General features: G+C 41.5%; 1 protein-coding gene across 4 annotated transcripts in view; it reads right to left on the reverse strand.

Annotated features, from left to right (window-relative positions):
- Window positions 1–23,005, reverse strand: part of LOC110834644 (serine/threonine-protein kinase S6KL-like) — a 218,756-nt gene that overhangs the window by 165,648 nt on the left and 30,103 nt on the right. The gene's annotated exons all lie outside the window — the stretch shown is intronic.

The following is a 23,005-nucleotide window of genomic DNA, read 5'->3' on the forward strand; positions in this document are numbered from 1 at the left end:
TCATCTAGCCTCTATAGACAAAGCTATTCCAGTTCACTGTTCATTCACATGTGGGTCATTTAATGACGACGTATCAACTGCAGGAGAAACAAGATTACACAACTTGACAGACCATATGCTTATATGGCAGGCCACGGATCTCCTAGTGGCAGGCAGTTGGTGGCACTCTGCTACTGGCCATGTGAAGGCTAATGACCAGAAGCACAGCGACGAGGGAACAAACAGGTTCTAGAATGAGGTGGGCAAAGCATTCAAGCACTGCCCCAGTCGGGTGCAGCTAGAGGGACTGGGGAAAACAGAGACACGACAGGGACTAAAACGCTGCATATTTTACGAAGGCATGTGACGTAGTTAGTCACGTCATCATTAAAATGTTAATCAGATTCTGTTTTCAACAGACGTCCTGTATTCATACGCCAGTAAGAAATTCAAACACACTGGGTTCATACTTCTCTCACGAGATGGCAGTGTATGCAATGATGATGTAAAAACAAATATGTTTCATCAGCTCTCAATATTTAACTTTTTTAAGACGAAGACATAACAATAATTGAATTCCAGCCGCGAAAAACCTACAGGCAAGAATATATGATGTACATTTATGTGTGTGTGTGAGTGCCAAACACATGGCCAGATATTACAGGATAACTAATATTTTCTTGGATGAAAATAATATTCCCAGAAAATATTAGTATCTATAGTTTCTTAATTGGCATGCCACAGGAAAGATTGGCATTTCCTTCCTGCTGGTAAGGTCGGCTTCACGGAACATCACAAATACTAGGAAATGACAGAACTGCTGACTTTTCAAGATCGGACTCAGCTTACATCGACGCAGAATACTCTTTCCTAGCCTTAATTCAACGACGCTGATTTAATGGGACAGTATATTATTTTATTTCTTTATTAGTGTTTTTATAATTTTCTCTCCTGCCTATGTATCTTCCTTTTCTCATCTATATTTTATTTCCTTCCCCGTTACTGTCTTATTTTTCGTCTCCCCCTTTTTTTATTATTCTTTTTCATTTTGATAATTTTCCTTTCCATCTAACCTCGCTTTGTAGCCAACTGAAGGCAGCGTACCAACGGTTAAGATGTGTAAGGAAGTAGTCGTGGCCTATTTGAATGCGTTATCGCCACAGTCACGATAGCATACCCGAGCTTGACATCGACGTGTTGGCTGAGTTGGGGGCTTCCAACTTCCGGTCACGGACGCGTCATCCGGCAGGATACACACGCCCTTTCTATACGGTGACCAAAAACACTTAAAATATTAATCTTATTCTTAACCGCAGTCATTTGGGTCGATTATAAAATCAACTAGCGACAGGCAGGCAAGAGGAGTGTTTTCTGGGTCACCCCAGTGGTATAATAATTATTGTGTTCGCCTAATATTCGAAAGGAACTGGGTTCAATCCCAACCTCTGCCACTAAGAACACGAAAAAAAGTGTCAGAATAGTGAGAACCAACCACATGAAGACGAGAGTAAAGCCGGCTCCCGAAATATCACACATTGGACATGTTTCCACAAACGTTCACAGAGAATCAAATGCATGGGGTTTCTGAACCGACTGAATAAATATCGACTTCTCAAGGAACGTTCTGCACCACGATGGTTCAGAGCGGTGATGAAAAACAGCGCATTCCATTTGTAACTGGATTGGCGCCAGTGCTGCTGTGTGTGTGTGTGGACCAGGCCCGGGGCGGACTTGCATCACTTCGGCTCCGGATAGACAGACCATCGAGGTAATCCGTCAGAAGAAGTACAGGTCGATGTAAAGAGAACGAACCTGCAGGCAGGGAACCGTGTCCAGACACCTCAGCAACAAATGCATGTTATGTGGCCTCTCATTGTGAGGGAGCAACTTGCGATTAAACCAATTCTGGTTGTGAAACCGTAAGGCTCAACATCCCTAACACCAGAGACCGACAATGGAAACGATCCTAATCCAGTTCCTACTCCCATCCTCACAACTAATACTACAAAGATCCAGCTTAATGTTATCCTCCCATGTTTCTCGGTCTTCAGTGTGTCCGCTTTCAAAACTTTCTTATAAAATTTCTGTATGAGTTTCTTGTGTCCTCGATCTAAACTCCGGTCCCACTGCTAATTAGCTGAGGAGCTGCAGATATGATCTGGACATGTCAGTGAAATACATTAATAATTTTCTGTCGGGAATCGAAACCTGGCCATGCGGTATTTTTAGTGAGTGCGAAGAGACAGGATGCAATCTGCGACAGCGACAACGATACTGGTTGTTTACAGGCGAACTCCAAAGTACAGTGGAGCGACATTCTTTCAACACGACAGCCCTCAACTACAGTCTGTACCAGAGTTCGAGTGCCACAAGGATCAGGACGTAACAGCATCTGTTTCTGTTCCTCACATTATGTTATCTAACTCCGTGTCGCAGAATCTTCCTTAAGTGCCTGCCCATTACAAGAGAATTCACCACTTTGACGGTACCGAAAGGTTCACCACAAAGCTCACATAACCACGCCACTGGACCCTACACGAGTCAGTTCAATCCAGTCCACATACTCCCACCCTATCTTAATATCCATCTTAATATCATCTGTGAACACGACAGACCTTCGGGCACCACAACAGTGAATTTCTTAACCAGCTGAGAATCAACGGCTCAAGAAACCCTGTCCCTACGTATTTCTGTATCATGTACAACACATTTTGATGTTTGCTTTCGTTCGTAGTCATAAAAGTTCTCAGTAACGGCATTAGATTACGAAATGTTATTCTTTTACATATGCTGCTACCATTAGCAACAGTTACAAGTACTGTACGAGGTGCGATCGGAAGGTTTCCAGACTGCGCGTATAAAAACCCGTACACTTATCTCAGGTATTAAATTCATCCATCACCCTCGAAGTAGTTCCCCTGGGAGTGAACACAACGATCCCAGCGCCGCTGCCAAGCCTGGAAGCATCCCTGGAAATCTTTCTTTGTCAGCCTGTCAAGCACCATCTGCGATTCTGCCTGAATCTCTTGCCAAAGACTCGCCAAAACGGCTACGGGAACCTATGAAATGCTAAAACAAGCATTTGGGGAGTCCGCAATGGGTCGTGCACAAACTTTTGTGTGGCATTCACGTTTTAAAAATGGCCGAACCTCTGTCGATGATGACGAGCGTTCTGGACGACCATCTTCGAGCACAACGCCCGAAAATGTTACGAAGATTCGGCAGGCCATTCACGAAGATCGACGTCGTACCATCAACGACTTGTGCGACATTGTTGGGATAGGCTATGGGACCTGTCAGCTGATTCTAAAGGACGGAAGCGGCCGTCAAAGTGGCGCAACCACAACTGGCTGCTGCACTACGACAACGCGCCAGCGCACACCGCCCTCAAAGTTCGGCAGTTTTTGGCCTCAAACACCATGGCCGTCATCCCGCACCCTCCTTATTCGCCGGATTTAGCTCCGTGTGACTTCTTCCTCTTCCCAAAGATGAAAAAAAAATTGCTGCAACCGGTGTGGACTTGAGGGTAGTGTTATGGGTAAAGGAATTTCTCTTAGGACGTTCGCAAAGAGTAAGAGTGGAAGGACAGCTATCTCATGAAGTCAGGGTAACGTCAGGGGTGCCGCAAGGGAGCGTATTAGGTCCCTTGCTATTCCTAGCTTATGTTAATGATATTTGGAAAAACATTGATTCAAATATACGGCTTTTCGCTGATGATTGTATAGTATACAGGAAAATAATGGATAGTAGTGACATTGATAAGTTACAGACAGATATGAATAGATTATGGGAATGGGCGGTAGAAAATGAAATGAAGATAAATCCAGGTAAAAGTAAAGCAGTCAGCTTCAATAGAGCTAGGGTGAAGGATAAGCTGAGTTACTTTTTTGGGGATCAATTAATTCCAGAGGCAAATAGCTTTAAGTACTTAGGAATACTTATTCGCAGTGATCTGAGCTGGGCAGATCATGTGAATTATACACTAATTAAAGCATGGAAGGCTCTCCATTTCGTAATGCGTATACTAAAAAAGGGAAATAACAATACGAAACGTTTAGCTTATACGTCGCTAGTGAGACCGATACTTGAATATGGAGCTGTGTGTTGGGACCCTTACAGGGAAGGACAGGTAAGAGCACTAAATCGGGTGCAGAAGAGAGCGGCTAAATTTGCTAATTTCACGAACGAATCTGGTTGGGAAACATTGGCACAGCGTAGATTGATAGCCCGAATGTGCGCCCTTTTCAAAGCATACACGGGGGGCCGGGCTTGGAAAATGATAGAGGATAGATTATTAAAGCCATGCTACCTGGGCAGGGACGATCATACTCGGAAAATTAGGACTAGGAAACAAAGAACGGATGTAGGCAAATATTCCTTTGTAAATAGGACCATAAGAAGCTGGAACCAATTACCTCCAGGCGTGCTAGAGTCTTTCCCCTGTAAATTAGGCACCTTTAGAAAGAGGGTCAGAAAAGTAGTTACAAGCTAAGGGTTATTAAGTTGGGAATAAATGGTGATAAGTGAAGTGAAGTGTCTTAGTCTCCAAGTGATGAAGGGCTGTAGTTCTTTGGGATAAAATTTTCATGTACTGAGAGCGGACTTTATATTCCACTCTTAAGTATTGTGATTAATTAGTGGATGTGTGTTTTTTTATTGTGTCAGATGTTTTATTTTGAGTGTGGTATGTTGTATTGTTGTGTCTCATTGTATTGTTGTGTGAGTGCATCAGTTCATGACGTTTGTAATACATTACAGTTATTGTCTTATGTCTAGGTGGTATTAAGTTCTTTTTTTTAAGTTAAGTACTTGAGGTTGGATGGTTTTGTAATTTATGAGTTGGTTGATTTTGAGTGGGATGTGTTGTTTTTGTTGTGTCCTTTTTTATTGTTTTGTTCTGTCTCTGTGTTGATGTATCTCATTGTATGTTGTGTCTTATGGTTTTTGTTGTGTCCTTTGTTTATTGTTTTGTTGTGTCTCATAGTGTTGATGTATCCCATTGTTTGTGTGTCATATTGTTTTTGTTGTGTCCTTTTGTTTATTGTTTTGTTCTGTCTCTGTGTTGATGTATCTCATTGTTTATTGTGTCTTATTGTTTTTGTTGTGTCCTTTGTTTATTGTTTTGTTGTGTCTCATTGTGTTGATGTATCCCATTGTTTGGGTGTCATATTGTTTTTGTTGTGTCCTTTTGTTTATTGTTTTGTTCTGTCTCTGTGTTGATGTATCTCATTGTTTATTGTGTCTTATTGTTTTTGTTGTGTCCTTTTGTTTATTGTTTTGTTCTGTCTCATTGTGTTGATGTATCTCATTGTTCTGTTCTGTCTCATTGTTTTGTATGTTATTGTAGGACACTGCCACCGGGTATAAACCCATTTGCAGTCAATAATAAATAATAAAAAAAAAATTCAGCTAAAGGGAAGGAGATTTGAGACGATAGAAGAGATTCAGGCAGAATCGCAGATGGTGCTTGACAGGCTGACAAAGAAAGATTTCCAGGGATGCTTCCAGGCTTGGCAGCGGCGCTGGGATCGTTGTGTTTACTCCCAGGGGAACTACTTCGAGGGTGATGGATGAATTTAATACCTGAGATAAGTGTACGGGTTTTTATACGCGCAGTCTTGAAACTTTCCGATCGCACCTCGTACTTGCAACATGAGTGAAATAATGTACTATGCAGCATTGTTGACATTTTTGTAATTGTTCTTCCAAGTTGAAAGAGATAGGTAAAGGAATACGGCAGAAAGGAAGGATACAAAAGTACGAAATAAATTATTTACCTCTGAATTTAAACAGACATTTTCCAATACTTTAGTAATACACGTCTATTTGATACACAGCTGGCTCGGAATTTGGTGGCACCTGTACACAGAATTAACCAAACAGCAGTCTCATTCCTTCTGCTAGGAAATAATATATTTGACCGTTAGCGCTAAATGTCCGTTAAATCCAGAAGCACGAGTGTGCATTCCTGTGTAAGCGGCTATATTTAGCAGGAAACAGGTTCCAGCTAAGAACACTTTCCTTGGGCAGAGTTCACGACGGCGCCGAAGAACTGCGACCTGCACACAAAGCCAATCCCCGCAGTCCACTTCAAACGGTGACAGAGGTTGCTATACGTGCATGACAGTTACTTCTGTAGACGTTACACGCCATCAAACGAGATGGAAAAATGATCACGAACGAACAGCAGTTAAAAATACTGGGAATGAAACTTTGGTGACCTACTTGAAGATGCTTTTCCAGCGCTCGCGAGAGACATTGAAGGCTTCAGTCCAAGACAAACGGTAACCTGACCGGGATTCAAACCGACTACCTCCAGAATGAGCCCACACCGTTACGGATACAATAATATGACCGATGGACGGACCAGTGACAAATTTTCAAGACAGGGAATATGTAGAAACGACCTGGGTGTCATTGTCCAGAATGTTTCACACAAATGCTTTACTGCAAGAAGGGCCCAACCCAAGGCAGCACTTTCAAATTTGCTTCGTCTTCTATCCCCACTTGTCTCAGTTTTTGACCTCACTTGTTTTCTTCTCAGTATGTTCTGTTCTGACCCCTTTTCTTTGGTCTTAGTTTTCAACCCTCTCTTTCCTACCAAATATTCTAAGGTCATGTCCTTTTCATATACAAAATCAGCTAAGCTAAGCTATCAATTTTCCACAGTTTCGTTTATCACCATAACATCTGAAATTCTTACGAATTAATTTTCAATGTTACATAGGCAATTCCAATCATAAATATTACGTATCGGTACGTAAAAACATGCACATAATTCCACAACCTACAAGATAAAACTGAAAATATATACTCCAATGCTCACGGCACCCCCTTTGGAAATTTTAATGTCATTGAAATTTGAGACTAATTTATTACAGACTGAATACTGTAAAGCTAATCAAACCACAGGTACCACATTTCACATTCATAAATTATTTAGGATATCTTTTGTACTTAATGTTATTTGTCAATTTCTTATGACGAGATTCTATTATTTTAAACTATACATTTTGATTTGAGCTTCATGTAAAGTAGCAGTCATACGGCACGGATATGGACACAACTCAAAATTGTCGAACGTGTCCCTTTTTATCCCCAGCAATTCCAAAGGTGACTGAAATTCGTCCAGTACTTTCAGAGATGAAACATGAAAACGGATGAAGAAAAACGACCTCCACATTACGGGTTAATTTGATGCACTTCGTGCGGTCACTCGAGGTTATTCATCTTCCAGCGAAACACACTGATTTATACGACTTCTGCAGAATAGACTCTTCAGTGGAAACACGTCAAACGTCACTGACTGGTCAGTTACAGAAATCATGCCCATAAATATCTTCGACGAAATTTTAACACGCAGAGTTACAAAGTAAAATTACATAATGGAAGTACTTCGAAATTTGTTTTTTTTTCCGCCAAGATTTGTAAAATCAAGAGTAATGGAACACGTGGGACACGCTCCACACAATCCATATTTCCGACCGTAATATAACCTCGATATCACTGGATTTAATTCGGATAATCCGACGACAGATTATGTATTGGCCTGTAAACTTTCATCGAACGAAGCGCAACTTGGGGTTGTTCTAAAACAAAAGAATGAAGAAGTACAGTAAACACGTGTAAGGCAAGCCCCACGTTGTTTTGCTTCGAACACAATGCAACTGAACAGAAAAACTGGTCCTGAAGCAGCCAGCAGTCACTACGAAGATTTGCTCTATTTATACCCTTCCCGTGCCATTGACCTCCAGCGCGTAGCACAGCACTGACCGGCCGGACATACTGCTGTTGTTTCAAAGACAATGAAAAACAAATTACATTCGTGATGAAATTAAGAACACATCAAATTCAGGTCAGAATCCTCTGCCCTCTCGTGACTGTAAGAGACTCAACGAATTACACACAAGACCGAGCAAATAACCGCAGTGAGGGAACTTTGATACAGGCCTGTCTGCACTTAGGTTCACATGGGTTTCGTGAGCACCTTCAATTTCCAAAGCAGAAACATTTGACAAGCTGAACAAGGACGTCACAGGACACACAGATCTTGCAAGCTCGTGTCAAAATATCTAGTTTTAAGTACATGGAGTAGTCCTTCTTTAGACGGTGAGGAGCCAAGTCTCAGTCACTTGAGCGTTGACGTTTCTGGTCGACTAGAATAAGAAACTTCTTTGATGACCTCATCTGCGAATAACTTCTGTTATCTTTCAATTATTTTATTTATTTATTTAGTGTTCTGTCTGACGACAGGTCCATATGAACAGGATCCTTCCATCTTTTTCTCGGACTGGGACCTGTTCATATACGTTCTTGGCAGATGATCCAGAAGTGGTTTGCCGTTGCCTTCTTCTGTGTGTGAATGGAGTAATTGTTGGGATGCCACGGAGAAACCGGGGAATCCCCCGGAGGAAAACTCCGTGTTGCCTAGACCACGGCCTTGCCCAACACAAGTTATAAATTCGGGCACCGCCGGGAATCGAACCCGAGACCCCAAGATTACAAGGCTAGCTTTCTAACCGCTAGCCTTGTTTAATTACAATTCTTCATATTCCTCACAAATGTGTTTCGGCCGTATTGAGCTCATCATCAATGTCTGATTAATACCCTTCTGTAAAGTTATATAAGTCAGCGTTCTGTGATCATTAAAACAAAACACAAGTTTAAAACGCTTTAAAAAATCTCACCGCCAAGCACTTCCAACTAAGTTCACAGAGCCCATCGTAAGTTTCCTGCAGTCTTGTGGTCTCTGACATTATTTTATTCCCTTCACAGATTTTGATCTTTCCATGTGTAACCACAACACCGTTGTCCACTCCCACTCCCCCATTAAGACGTTCCTCACGCGTTAGCCAGCTCCAGCCAGGCTTCGTTAACTAAGCATAATCTCGAAGACAGTGTAACAACCTTATGGGATAATATTTATGGTGTGTGCGCTGTTATAACCATTGCCATGACAATATTTTCACGGAGTTTTCGGCCTTATGGGATATGTTTACAACTTTACATTTTCGCTTCATAATTGAAGGCCATTTTTCTAGTGTTTTAAGTTCTCGTCCCAGACATTCGCATTCTGCTGTGTCACTTTGAACTACAGTCAGTTTCTTGACCCATACTTAGAAACGACTCTAACTGACCGTTTAAAGCTGAGTTACTGCAAGCGGTTTCTCTGTTACTGCGATGATCACCCGTAAAACTTGAAATTGAGAGCCCGTACCCTTAAACCTTCAACATTCCAAAGTATGTTGACGATGCCAGGGATTCTTTTTCGCAGCAAAATTGTGTCCGAGAACCAGTATCAGCCGCGAACACACCAACGGGTTTTACATCAATCTATCTTTCAGGTTTCAGTCATTAAGATACAGGCCTATAGCGTCGGATGATAAAATGATTTGTAAATAAATGGACTTAAAAAGATGTAGTCCTGGCGGTCATCTATTCTGACATTTCCCTGCCAGGGAGAATAGCCACTCCCAATGTCGAGATTTGAAACCGGGACCTCCAGAATACGAAGTAAGAATTGTAACCACTCAACCGCGACGTTTGGCTTTTTACATTCAAAGTATCCGCCAACTCATAAAAACAGAAAATGTCCGTCACACTCGACTGGACGCGTGCGCTGTTGGTGGTAGCAAGGATGCAAATGATGCTATGGTGGGGCTTGTAGGAGCCTGCGTTTGGCAGGAATGTAGTCTCAGGCGCCGTGAATATGTTTTCACATTACATTTACTAACATTATATATATATATAACTTTCAAAGCGATCTGCAAAGATAATGCTGCAATAAACTGCACAGTCAACACAAGAGAGGTTCTTTCCGTCAACATCGACGTGTGATACTACGCTAGTAGAAACAAACTTAAAATTATACTAAGCAGGATTTGAGGTTTTCACGGAGGTGAGTCCGAAGATGGCTGTCCTCTGTCTTGTAACGCCGTGTAGTGTGGTAGAAGTTTACTGACGTTACTCATCACCCTGTTGATGGAGGCAGCAAGGACCTCTGAAACGTTGATAAACTTGTACCACATTGCGAGGCGCTAAAACCCAGACTGACACCTTCGGAACACTTTGGCCAACTAAGTGTCTAGCCAAGGACCGGTCTGTAGGAGATGGAGTCCCGGTAGAGGCAGGAGGTTTCTTCTACGCTAGTGTATTTAGTCCGGAATGACCAACCCGGCCCTCGGTGCGATGAAAACCAGGAAAAAGGTGTGGAAGACCTTAAGATACGCATTTTATTCGTTAGATATCTGTTAACTACTCACTTCGAACCTAGATTTAAAGACGACACTGAGGAGCTGTTTGTGGTTTCAAGGATAGCTTGGAACGCGGAACAAACACGTTTACAGGCGAAGCAAAACTGAGCAATAATACTGACTTCACCAGTTTATTTGCAATTATGACAGTCGACATTTATCTTGCCCCTTTGTGCAAGTGAATATCGATACATGGTGAGATAACCCTTCGCTGGACACCATTTATATTCCTGTAAGCCCCGTCCCTTCCTTCTTCCTTTTGTAGTACCAGCTGTCGACACTGCAGCACGCAACCGGAAAAGAATATATCGAGGGCATCATGCCGGAAGGACTTAATACATTTGCATAATCGGAAATATTTTTTCTAGTGGATGTACGTCATGCCAGAAGGGAGTAGTTCTGTTGCTGTTATACACAGAGACGCACATTTGTCGAACCAAATAAGCGTAAGAATTTGGTCTCTTGTAAATCAGTGATTTTGTTGATACGCCATTCTGGCATGATGACCTCGACATCTGCTTCGCTGTGTCGAGTTTACTCCTGGACCAACCTCTTTATCAGCGTTGACAGATTCTTTGTGGAATTCAGACATACACTTTCACGGATTTTTAATTGTGTAAACTTTGTTTCATGCACACGCTCTCCGTTGGACGCCAGTGGATGTTTCCCCCGGCAAAAATTTGCAAATTACACAAATGAATCTGGTTGGGAAAAATTGGCACAGCGTAGACTGATAGCCCGAATGTGCGCCTTTTTCAAAGCATACACGGGGGGCGGGCTTGGAAAACGATAGGGGATAGATTACTAAAGCCATGCTACCTGGGCAGGGACGATCATACTCGGAAAATTAGGACTAGGAAACAAAGAACGGATGTTGGCAAATATTCATTTGTAAATAGGACCATAAGAAGCTGGAACCAATTACATCCAGACGTGCTGGAGTCTTTCCCCTGTAAATTAAGCACCTTTAGAAAGTAGTTACAAGCAAAGGGGTATTAAGTGGGGATTATATGGTGATAAGTGAAGTGTCTTAGTCTCGAAGTGATGAAGTGACTTTAGTTCTTTGGGATAAAAGTTTCATGTACTGAGGTCTGACTTTATATTTTACTCTAAAGTATTGTGATTAATTAATGGATGTGTGTCCGTGTAAGGTGTGGATGTTTTTGTAGGGGTGGATGTCTAGTTATGTGTGTAGGGTGTTCTATGGAGTGTACTTGTTTATATTATATGTATTTTGTTGTAATTGCGTAGTGTAAGGACCACTGCCACCGGGTGCAATCCCAATTGCAGTAAATAAATAATAATAATAAATTCATCAAACCCCCCAATATTATTGGGTTTTTATAGTAGTGAATTCTAAATAAGTCATTTCATGCAGTTAACACATCGTTATTTAATACAGTCGTGAAAACTGAGGTTAATCAAGTCACATACTTTGTGAGTATTGACAGATTTAGAACTTGTTAGTGGGTAAATACATACGATCGCACTTTTAACCTTACTTTAATTTATTCATTCTCTGAGGAATACCAATCACTTCTGTTAACAACAGCGCTGGTGTTTAAGAATTAAGTAATACAATCAATTATCCTTATCGTCTCTGTTTCTGAATTTAAGATAACGGTGGTGTTTCATCAAGAGAAGACAATGGTTAAGTTACTATATGTACGAATGCAAACAAAAGGAGGGCATTTTGTTATAAACTTTATACAGGGACTGTTTGCGTGAAAGTTAAGAACCCCAGAAAAATTCTGTTCCCCTGCTGGGAATGAAGCCCTGACCCGCGGAAAACGTGTGGGACAGCCAACAATCCAGAGTCCTTGACACTTGGCGACTGAAGAACTGCCAGTCTGCACCGCCGTCACGGAAGCAATTACAGCGAACAATTACAACGTTAGTCAGTCCTGCATAATGGTGAGAACAAAAATACCTGGCATTGAGGATATATCTCCAATACAGGTCGTAACATCACAGTTTTTATTTTATGATGAAAGCATATTCCTGGTCGTGCAGACAAGCCCCATGGCAGTTCTGCGTGTTTGCTATCGAATCCTTACGTTTGAATGTACTGATTTTCAAGAATCTAGGTACAATGCAATTTTGTAACGATGTATGGTTATAATTAATCAATTTCTGAAGGCACACCAATAAGTTTACAACAGAATTTTAAAAACGAAAACAGGAAAAGATGTCTAATCCCTATTCTGATGGTCTCCTGCAACTAACCATCACAGATATGACAGGTTAAGAACATCACAGAAGTATACCACCTTATGTATTTTGACGAAAAATAGCACTTTAAGTTGATACAAAGTCATTAAATAACCCATGATCCAATCGAACAAAGAGCTAGTGAGATATTACCACTATGTTTTGTACAAGCCTATGAGACGCACTCATAGAACCAGGCAAAAGGGACGTACCTCACAGTGAATGCTGTTAACTTGCACATACCTGTCCTCACTTCAACTGCAAACATCAATATAATAAGACACTAAATGACATATTTTAGAGAAATTTGCTACAAATATCACGATAATAGAGATCTCCGTATTTTGGCGTCCGTGTGAAATATTCTGAACTGATAACATTCACCTGTGGCATTTATAAAGTGAAATTCCCTAAATAAATTATCTATTTTAGTGACACAAGCTGCTTGATTGTGTGTGTATCTCCGTAGACATCAATATTACAGCATCCGACGTTTAATATTAATTACGGTGGTCATGGGAAGTCGCGAGGTGAGAGCAGCACTAACACCATTTAATCTAGAGTCCAAAAGTGCTGAGGGTTAGTGTAGTAGAATCATTCTAATTTCACGTGTGTCAGGCTACAAATAATCCTTCGGAGCAGTAATAAGCACCCCGCTGCTGCATACCACAGAAGTGTGATTTATAGTCACGACAGCAGAGGTTCGCCATTGCTTCCTGGAGCTGACCGGGTCGGGAGCCGGTGGACTGGCGCCCGCCGACTGACCTCACCTTCGTACCAGACACTGGGACATTTACAGTTCTCTGCTCCTGCCTCCTGTTCAGCTTCCAAATGAGATTCTGCATCTACCGTCTGCTATCAATAAATGTATCGAACTTCAAGTAACTTGCAAGTAAAACCTGGACTTACCCTTACGGCTTCAACACTCAATGACTGCATTTCGTACGATTCTCAGTTTAAACAGCAGTAATCAGCAGATCTTTAAATGGTGAAGGGTTGTTTTCTTTGAGGTACGGACTGAACTCTTAAATATTATGTAGATGAGTTTAGGTTCGTAAAAAAGAATCAAATTGCCTTAGAACGGAAAATGTTGAAGCGGAAATCAAATTAAAATTTAATAGAAAATAGTTTGCTTCGAGATTTATCATTATTTGTTCATTTTATTCTGCGCGCAACCTTTGAGTAAGAAAGAACATTTGTGCTATAAACGACAAAAATAAAGCCTCACATTTATAAATATCCGATTGCGAGAAAGAATGGAAGAAAACTGAAATTCTGTACATCCACTGCTACAAAAGGCAACTAAATACAGCAGTAACAAACTTACAAACTAGGGTATAAGACAGCTATAACAAAAACGCCATAATTATACGTAATAGGAAGTACAATAGTGAAAATGAACCACTAATAACATTTTCCACTAATTAAATTAAGAGCGAATATAATAATGCACAGTACATCACAAATGTTACATGATCTGCAAGGAAGGAAACAAGACCATAATCGAACAGTGGACCCTGCACAGCAAGCTTTCGTTCTTCCACTTGTCACAAGATGACGGAAGAAGCAGAACCAGATTTCAAAACACGTAGTTTTGAAAAAAGAAAATGGACGATGGATAAAGTGCTATAGAATTATGACATGCAATCAACTATTCAGCTTATAATAAGATTCCCTGGTGGTATGGAAGTGGAAGGTTCATTACAGTCAACATAAAACCTTCGAAACTACATTAAGTCCGTTCAATCCAGTTCACATAAAAAGTATGAATCATATTAGACACGTGAAATGAAAATAAAATGGATTTGGTTCAATGTCAACGTGTCCGACCCCGATGCCCAAGTGGTCCACAGCCAGTTCGTCGACTCCCTAGACTGATCCCCCATATAAAGCCCTCTACTATTATAAGATAGGGATGCGCCAACGATGAAGAAAGGTTGATGCACTTTTAGACTTGCAAGCCCTATGTTCAATTCAGACCCACTTCTGGTGGCACACATTTGGCCCACAAGGTCGTTTCTGATCACAGTAATTACAACGGGCGCAAAATAAAACAGCAGGTTAGACGGCCAGCCGGTGCTGTGGGGTATGACAATTGGGGCCAACATCCCTCGGTGACCAGCACGGTAACGCCAGCGTCCTCCTTCACTATCTTGTCGGAAATAAAGCAATTTGGGTTACCGTAGAAGCCTAACGTGCGAAGCAAATAATACCGGGTGTTTCAATCCTACCTTGACAGCAAAACATGCAATACCGGGTGTTTCAATCATCCCTAGACAGCAAAGCAAACAATACCGGGTGTAACACTCATGCCTTGACAGCAAAACATGCAATACCGGGTGTTTCAATCATCCCTAGACAGCAAAGCAAACAATACCGGGTGTTTCAATCATCCCTTGACAGCAAAGAAGACACTACTGGGCGTTTCACGAATGCAGAATTCGTCTTCTGACTTCATTCTTTCCAGACTCAAACATAATTAAAAATGTCCTGTAACCTGTGCACATTCAACTATACTTCCTTACTAAGCCAACTGCTGGTCAGAGATAAACCCCATTACGGATCTCGCCTGACATCGCATACTTCAAGGGCGGAAGAACACACACACACATGTTCAAGTTCGTATTATATGACGACGTCGTATCAACTGAAAAATAGGTATGAAGTCAAGATGCAATGCCTATCTTAACCAAAAATCATAAGGGGTGGAGCAGACGTGGCTTACCCAACGTAGCAGTGCAAGAAGAACTGTCAGGATATCAGGCGTTCTGAACCACTTACGTTCTCCAAGGACCAAAATTCTCAACGGATTTCGAACACATTTGGCTCTCAGTGCCTACATTAATGTTATCAAGTGAGTACAATTTTGATGGAATGATCAAAAATACCCTCTAGTCATATGGAACTCAAACCGGACTTCATTCCTCGCTGAAAAACATTACTTTCGATGTAATCGATATTTAACGACGCTCCTCCAATTTCGTAGGTTAAAGGCCTTTTGCGTCGAATGGTAGGATGACCGAGAATTATTAATTGGATAGGGTATGCGACGACATGGTTGAGACATATTCCAAGGCATTACCCCAGGATTCGCCTAAGAGAAATGAGCCCACACTCTAGTCAGGACAGCCGGTCTCTGGGCCTAGAGCAGAACTCGAAACTCCCAAACACAACAGCAGGACGTTCTGTGAAAAAATCTAAGAAGATCCTGTAACTGGGTTCATAGTGCAGTTAGTGCAGCGGGTCTGGACGATTAGGGTCGGATTCGATGGGTACAAGGGACTCTTTACCTGGGGTAAAACGAAGCTACAACTTTACTGTCCCCTACATCTTCATCGTGTAATGCTTAAGGGCACAGTGACAACTTTTCTTTTTAAGATGACTGTCTTCTGGGGGTGCTTCGCAGAGCAAAATTGCAGAAAATGACAGATGTTACATCCCAAAAGGCAGTTATCGCCATATTCATCGCCGTGAGAAGCTGAAATTCCAACTTTAAACTTTATCTTCTCTACAATGAAAAGCCATCAGTCCTCCATTAATCTTTGGATGGAGCAGTGGGCTATGTACTATGCTGGCATCCAGCGACGAGTCTACACGGCATCAAAACCCAGAGGACATCATCCTTACCGCTGTCAAAACCTCAAACCTCACACATGTACTATGTAAGTTTACTTGGTGACGTTATGGCTTTGGGCACGTTAATGTGAACATTCAACATAGATTCCACAGCTACGAATCCTAAGTGCCATTATACACGACAATGTCGCTTAGCCAGTCAAGAAATTCCTTTTAATGAAACTCGAAGATTCATTACTGTGTTCATAAGAACCTGCCACCAATCCCTAAAAAAAACATCCTCTCACTTATATTTACGTATTGCTTATGATCTGCATTTTGATTTTGCAACCAACATTTTGAGCGTTATTGTCACAGAACTCCTTGTGTTGGACAAAAATGCGTCTTAACAATCTGTTTCTCCGCATAACTTCACTCTGTGCTTGATGGACAGGTTTTGATACAATCAGTAGTCTTTATAGAGTAATTATTAGTAATTATGAAAGCCCAATTTATATGCATTACTGAAGGAGCCACAAACTTTTTTCAGATAGAATAACACCTACTGTAAAGAGATTCATATCTTACGTCACGTAAAATTTCTTGATGCAGCGCGTCATGCTCGAGACAAAAGATGGCCAAATGCGGCTCTGTGGCTGTGTCTCAACGTCGCAGACGGTGTACAGGGCTCCGTTCGTATCGCTGATGTTCACCCTGACAGGTAAGGCATTCCACTGGGATTGGTTTTTTGCTCGTTTCCTAAGGCACTAAAATAGACCTGAAGATAAAAAAGAATTTTGCAGGTACAAAAACGTTCTGCAATCTGACTGTTGGGTTGTGAAATGAAGTAATGGCCGTGGCGGCTGAAAGACTCAAAATCAAGAGAAAACTTTTGTAAAATGATGTACCTGCAGCTGGATACTTTCGTGATGTCATGTTAACGACGTAATCAGAAGATTTATCTGCTGGAGAACATCCCCTCAGACGTACACACAAAGAAGAAAAAAAATTCTGAAGTGCTGTGAACCATGGCGGCCATTAATTAACTACCTTACAAAGAAACGTTAGTAGCCTCTACTTCGCTCACAAAGTCTACGGATAAGAAATCGGATATGACGTAGAAGACCTAGTCTATGGTTACAACAAAGACTTCCTAAATTCTGAACGTCGTTCATCACAAGTAACACAGCCAGAGACTTGACGAATGCGATAAACCCAAAAGTCCAACACCACTAGCCCAAAAGGCTGCCATTACAGACCATCCTAAGGGTAGATCCATCACAATGTAATACGAGTCATCCAAGTGATCACTTTCGAAAAGATTTCCCCACAGAAATTCTGTACAAACTTGCTTAGGTCTCTCAAGTGGTGTCCTCACAAGAACCTAACAAACCACCCAGTTGTCTTCCTAGTTTCAACATTTCACACGCTGGAGGTACTCAGAGACAGATTCAGAATTTGGGATTAGGCAGGCTACGTGACGTTTCTCGAACTGCAATCAAGAAAAACGAGAATAGAAATAACAAAAACCGAACCCAGGTCATTGCTCTTTTACCTGGCATCACGATGTGCAGCCTCAGCCCATACATGGAAACAACAATTAAAATTCCCTTTCGACGTATGGAAAATTTCCCTAGGGCAGAGCGTTGATCATCTTGCACAATCACACACTCTGTGACTCGGCACAAACACTGTAAAGGCTTTGTTTGCTGCAAGGTCGATGGAAACAATAATGCCGGGTCCATGGTCGCGCATACCGCGGGGTTCACATTATAATATCAAGAAAAGCGAGTAGGAACGGATCTGTAAGGAGACGTTCTTCGATTATTTAATTAAACCTATCTCCAACCGATTCCTCGCTTACAGCCTGTTCATAGTCATGATGATGGAGGCAGCACGCGCCTCTGAAATGTTAGTAAACGTCTACCAGACTACACGGCGCAACAAGCCAGAAGACAGAAATCTTCATACTCTGATGACGGAGGCAGTATGACCTCTGAAACGTTGGTAAACATCGACCAGACTACACAGCGCAACAACCCAGAAGACAGAAATCTTCATACTCTGATGGCGGAGGCAGTATGACCTCTGAAACGTTGGTTAACATCGACCAGACTACACAGCGCAACAACCCAGAAGACAGAAATCTTCATACTCTGATGGCGGAGGCAGTATGACCTCTGAAACGTTGGTAAACATCGACCAGACTACACAGCGCAACAACCCAGAAGACAGAAATCTTCATACTCTGATGGCGGAGGCAGTATGACCTCTGAAACGTTGGTTAACATCGACCAGACTACACAGCGCAACAACCCAGAAGACAGAAATCTTCATACTCATCGCCCTGATGACGGAGGCAGTATGACCTCTGAAACGTTGGTTAACATCGACCAGACTACAAAGCGCAACAACCCTGAAGACAGAAATCTTCATACTCACCGCCCTGATGACGGAGGCAGTATGACCTCTGAAACGTTGGTTAACATCGACCAGACTACACATCGCAACAACCCAGAAGACAGAAATCTTCATACTCACCGCCCTGATGATGGAGGCAGTATGACCTCTGAAACGTTGGTTAACATCGACCAGACTACACATCGCAACAACCCAGAAGACAGAAATCTTCATACTCACCGCCCTGATGACGGAGGCAGTATGACCTCTGAAACGTTGGTTAACATCGACCAGACTACACGGCGCAACAACCCAGAAGACAGAAATCTTCATACTTGTCGCCGTGAGAACCTGAAATCTCGCATGTATTTTTGGTTGTTTCACTCATACCCAAAGTCATGACAAGTGGCTAGCAATACCATTTTCTGCGTATAAGCTTTCGCATTTCAAACACAGCCGGAATTCTCCTGCATATGTTTCCGTTGTTCTCCTCAGTTCTGTACATAAAAGCTAAAACAGCGTCTTAATCTCTAAGGTTTTTTTGTATCCTGGTTGCACATGTCCAACCCTAAAGCTAAAAACAGAACAGAGACTCATTTCCAGGAGGCTAGTGCCCCAATGAGCAATTTTACACGTAGTTCGCTCAAGGGTTCCGAAGTATCGCACGGAACACACGCTACAGTGTGCTACCAAGTAACCTGACATCCTGCGGAGCTGTCAGCCATCGGGATTCTTAATGTGAACCAGACATAGCACGACAAGGTGGTTTTGTTTTAACCAACAACAAGGAGCAGACAATGTTGAGATCTGAGGTTCTCACGGCGTGGAAGATGTGGGTTATGGTCTTCTGGCCTGTGACGCCGTGTAGCCTTGAAACTGGTGACAACACGACAGCACAGCCCCAAGACCACAACCGACAGACTGGTCTTGCTTTACACTGGACAGTGTAAATTCACAGTGCAGGATCTTTCTCGAGACGTTGATAGTTACTCAGCTGGTCACGTAATTCAAACTTTTCTGAAACTCGAAGGTTCATCACCGTATTCGTAAGATTCTATCCTGGACCAGTTCAATGCAAATTTCGTTCCAAAAATAGGTACAAATATAAAGCCCTTTTTGACATTTCAAAACATGCTACAATAATTAAACCCACACCAGAGTTACAACAGATACAATGATATAAACAGATCGCTTTAAGAATATGAAGTCTTGCGTCGTTTCTCTCCTCAGACCTATTTTTTGAAGTTTTATCAATTGGATAAACATTAAATAGGATGGTAATTATAACTGACGAATTATCCAAGACATGTAGAAAACATTTGTGAACTATTTTAATGCATTATGACGGAACAACCCTATGGGAACTGAAGAAAACAGCGAATGTCTGTTCTTCGGACCGAGATTCGACCCTGAAACTGAAGGGCTGACAATTACACCGCAATGTTTAGTCTAGCCAACTCAAATGAATGCTTTACTTGAGGGTTTGATGCTTGATGCAGAAATTCTTGCCGGATTCAAGTCTAGCCTAAGGATTATCGTAGTTTTATTCAGTCCCTCCAGGCAATTGTCGGGATAGAACCTTAAACTAAGCAACGACTGCTTCCTTCCATATTATTTCCGATTCATTATTCATTTATCATTTCATAATTTGACGCTAATAGCAAGTGCTTCTGATAGGATCGTCAAACAAGCCACAAATAAATAACTAACTAAATAAATAAAACATCACCACAACTACAAGTAGAATAATACTCGTTCTTGTCTAACGTCATTTTCCCGCAACCATTATCATTATCATCTTCGTGAAGGGAACTTAACGATATGTTCAAGATGAAGCATTGAACCGACGCAGAGGAATGCAGTTCGGTCAGCCTGGAGTCACGTACAGGCGAGCCCAGTTCAGTATTTGACGGTCATGATCTTGAAAATACCATCCATCGCGCCAGCGACTCGACCTAATCAGTGAACCTTATCTACGAGTAAAAATGCACTTTGGCCTTCATAGACACAGACAAGCAGTTGTACTGATAGCAGAAGTTAGGCCTATTTGCTGAGCGAGGATATAAGCAATAATTAGAAAATATTTGGTGTGGGGACCGAGGAATGTTTAAGTTACTTCCTCAGAATTCGTGGGAAGGTACTCCTAGACGAACACTGTGTAAATAAAATACGACAGGATAGTCAGTCTAAGATACAAAATTCGAACCCCAGACTTCCCAAACAAGCAGCATCGTTCCCCCTCAAACAGTAGAGACCATAACACTGAAGTACTTTTCACATATTTACGACGTCTGTTGCATGATTTATGGCCACCTCATTATCTTGCAACATCATGTGAATGAGGTTCTGCTGTTACCGAAATGCATTATGGAGCTACCCCCCCCCCCCCCTTCGGCCAAAATTCTGCTGCAATATCCATCACTCCGTAATGGTGGCCTACTAAACTTAATTCTCCTGATATCTTCAAGCCTTGTATCGCCACTCATTTAGCTATTCTTGTTGAATAACATCTAGAAACTTCAAAATGAAAATTTTAAAGCCTATAATCTTAACTTTTCCTTCATTCGTCGTTTACCAACGACAATTACAACTGCTTATACGTAATAGGCCGATACAGCACTGAATGGTTCGGTGATAAATTAATAATTAACTGGAAAAGTTCTCATGGCCTAATTGAAGGCACTCTCCAATTTCGCGGATAAACTGAGGAAACTCATGGACAACGTCAGTATGGACAGCCAGTCTCCGGGCCTGGATTTAAACACAGGACCAACAGAATCTGACGCAGGAGTGCTGTGACGGTGGGAAACTTCATCCTTCATTCTGGGAAAGTGAACAGACTGAGAACAAAGTGATGACGAAAATATTTGGATCTGCGAGAGTCTAAGTAACAAAGGACTGAAAATAAATTATATAATTAGAAGTTGAATAACTTTTACTGCTATGTTCGAGACATGTAGCACGTACGCAAGAAATAACATGCACATGTGAGATTTTTGGTTGTTACGGCGGTAAAAATGTCGACAGTCACAAGTTCCTCATTAATTTGCATTTTATACAAGGTACAACAGTCGGTAACAGTATTTTATTTCTTTTAAAATTTATCCATCCTCTTTTTCTAAGACTTATAATATTAAAACCTTACAAACCACTGAAACAAGGAGTTTCGAACGCTGGACCTGCCTTCATATTCAGGTAAAAGAGGGAGAGACACCTATTGTGTTATATTCGAGCTATTCCCGATCTCAGAGTTTTAAGATTTTCAAGACTTATAAAGAAGAAAGAAAGAAAGAACCCAGTAAAATTAGACAGCCGCCAAAGACATTCGGAGAACAGGCGGAATTAGTGCCATGTACTCGCAGAGCGGCGGAAGGAGGCCACAAATAATATTTTTAAATGGAATAACCTACCCCGCGCCGGGGTATGCGGGGGTTGATGACCTATCGTGCACACGTGATTCTAGGGGTCACGGTCATTAGCAAATGAACGGTGCATCTCTCTCAGCCTCTGGACCAAGCTGGCGTCTTACGCAACACAGAACCCGTTCTTGTTTGCAGAATCTACGGATGAAGGCACTGGCTAGTTAAATAAACAAATGTTAATTCACTGAATAAATAAGTCACTCAGCAGTCAAGAAACTGTCTGATAACTGACTCAAATACTAACTGAGTAATCGACTGGCTAAATACTTCACACACCAACATACGAGTCAGCCAACTTATTAAGAGACTAGCGAACTTACTAAGTAACTAACACACCAACTGAAAAAGTAACTATATTTCTTCTTCACGTACTATGCTATAGAGCCTGTTACGTTTCAAAACGATCTCTCCATCCTTTCCTTGTTCGTTCTAATTCTCTTCTACTATGAGCTTTATATGAATTTACTTAATAATTTCGTAATTATGTTGTCTTGCATCCGTCCTATAAATGAGTACCACCGCGCTTTGACCTTTGACCGTAGTATCATTTATTTTACTGGCTAGCTTGCAACTTACCACTGCTTTTAGAAACTCCACTTGTTTTATGAAATGCAATGTGTTTCCTTCCCAGTTTTGCGTTCAGACCTGGCTGAATCTTGTAATTTTGTCTTCGGTAAGTTTATAATAATAATAAATATATATATATATATATGTGTGTGTGTGTGTGTGTGTGTGTGTGTGGCAGTTAAGGAATTTTTAATAGCTCACATGTTCAATTACTTTATCCTCAATAACATTTTTAAATCTTGTGAGATACTTCCCAATAATGGCGAAGGCTTTGGTTTCTTCGTGGGTATCATTGGCAATATAACTATAGGTCAGATCGAACAACAGTGGTACAAACTGTATCTTTATTAATAAAGCTCACAACTGAACCTTACATGTAGAGCCCACACCTTCACACGCTGTTTCGCCAAGATTAATTTTAATATTATCATGCTATCCACGTTTGCATCATCCAGGTGGTTTATTTTATCGGTTTTCCGGCCAAATCTTTAATGAAATTAAATGAAGGCTACGAGATATAAATTCTTCACGGCGAAAAATATTAGAATTGTTGTATTTCGAGTGGTTATAAATTCTGCTTCGTATTCGGGAGGTCCCGATTCAAATCTCTGCCTGGTG

This window comes from Zootermopsis nevadensis, unplaced genomic scaffold (assembly GCF_977971745.1).
Source record: "Zootermopsis nevadensis isolate Lab colony 2312 unplaced genomic scaffold, Znev_1.0 Znev_ptg000015l, whole genome shotgun sequence".
Taxonomy (NCBI): domain Eukaryota; kingdom Metazoa; phylum Arthropoda; class Insecta; order Blattodea; family Termopsidae; genus Zootermopsis; species Zootermopsis nevadensis.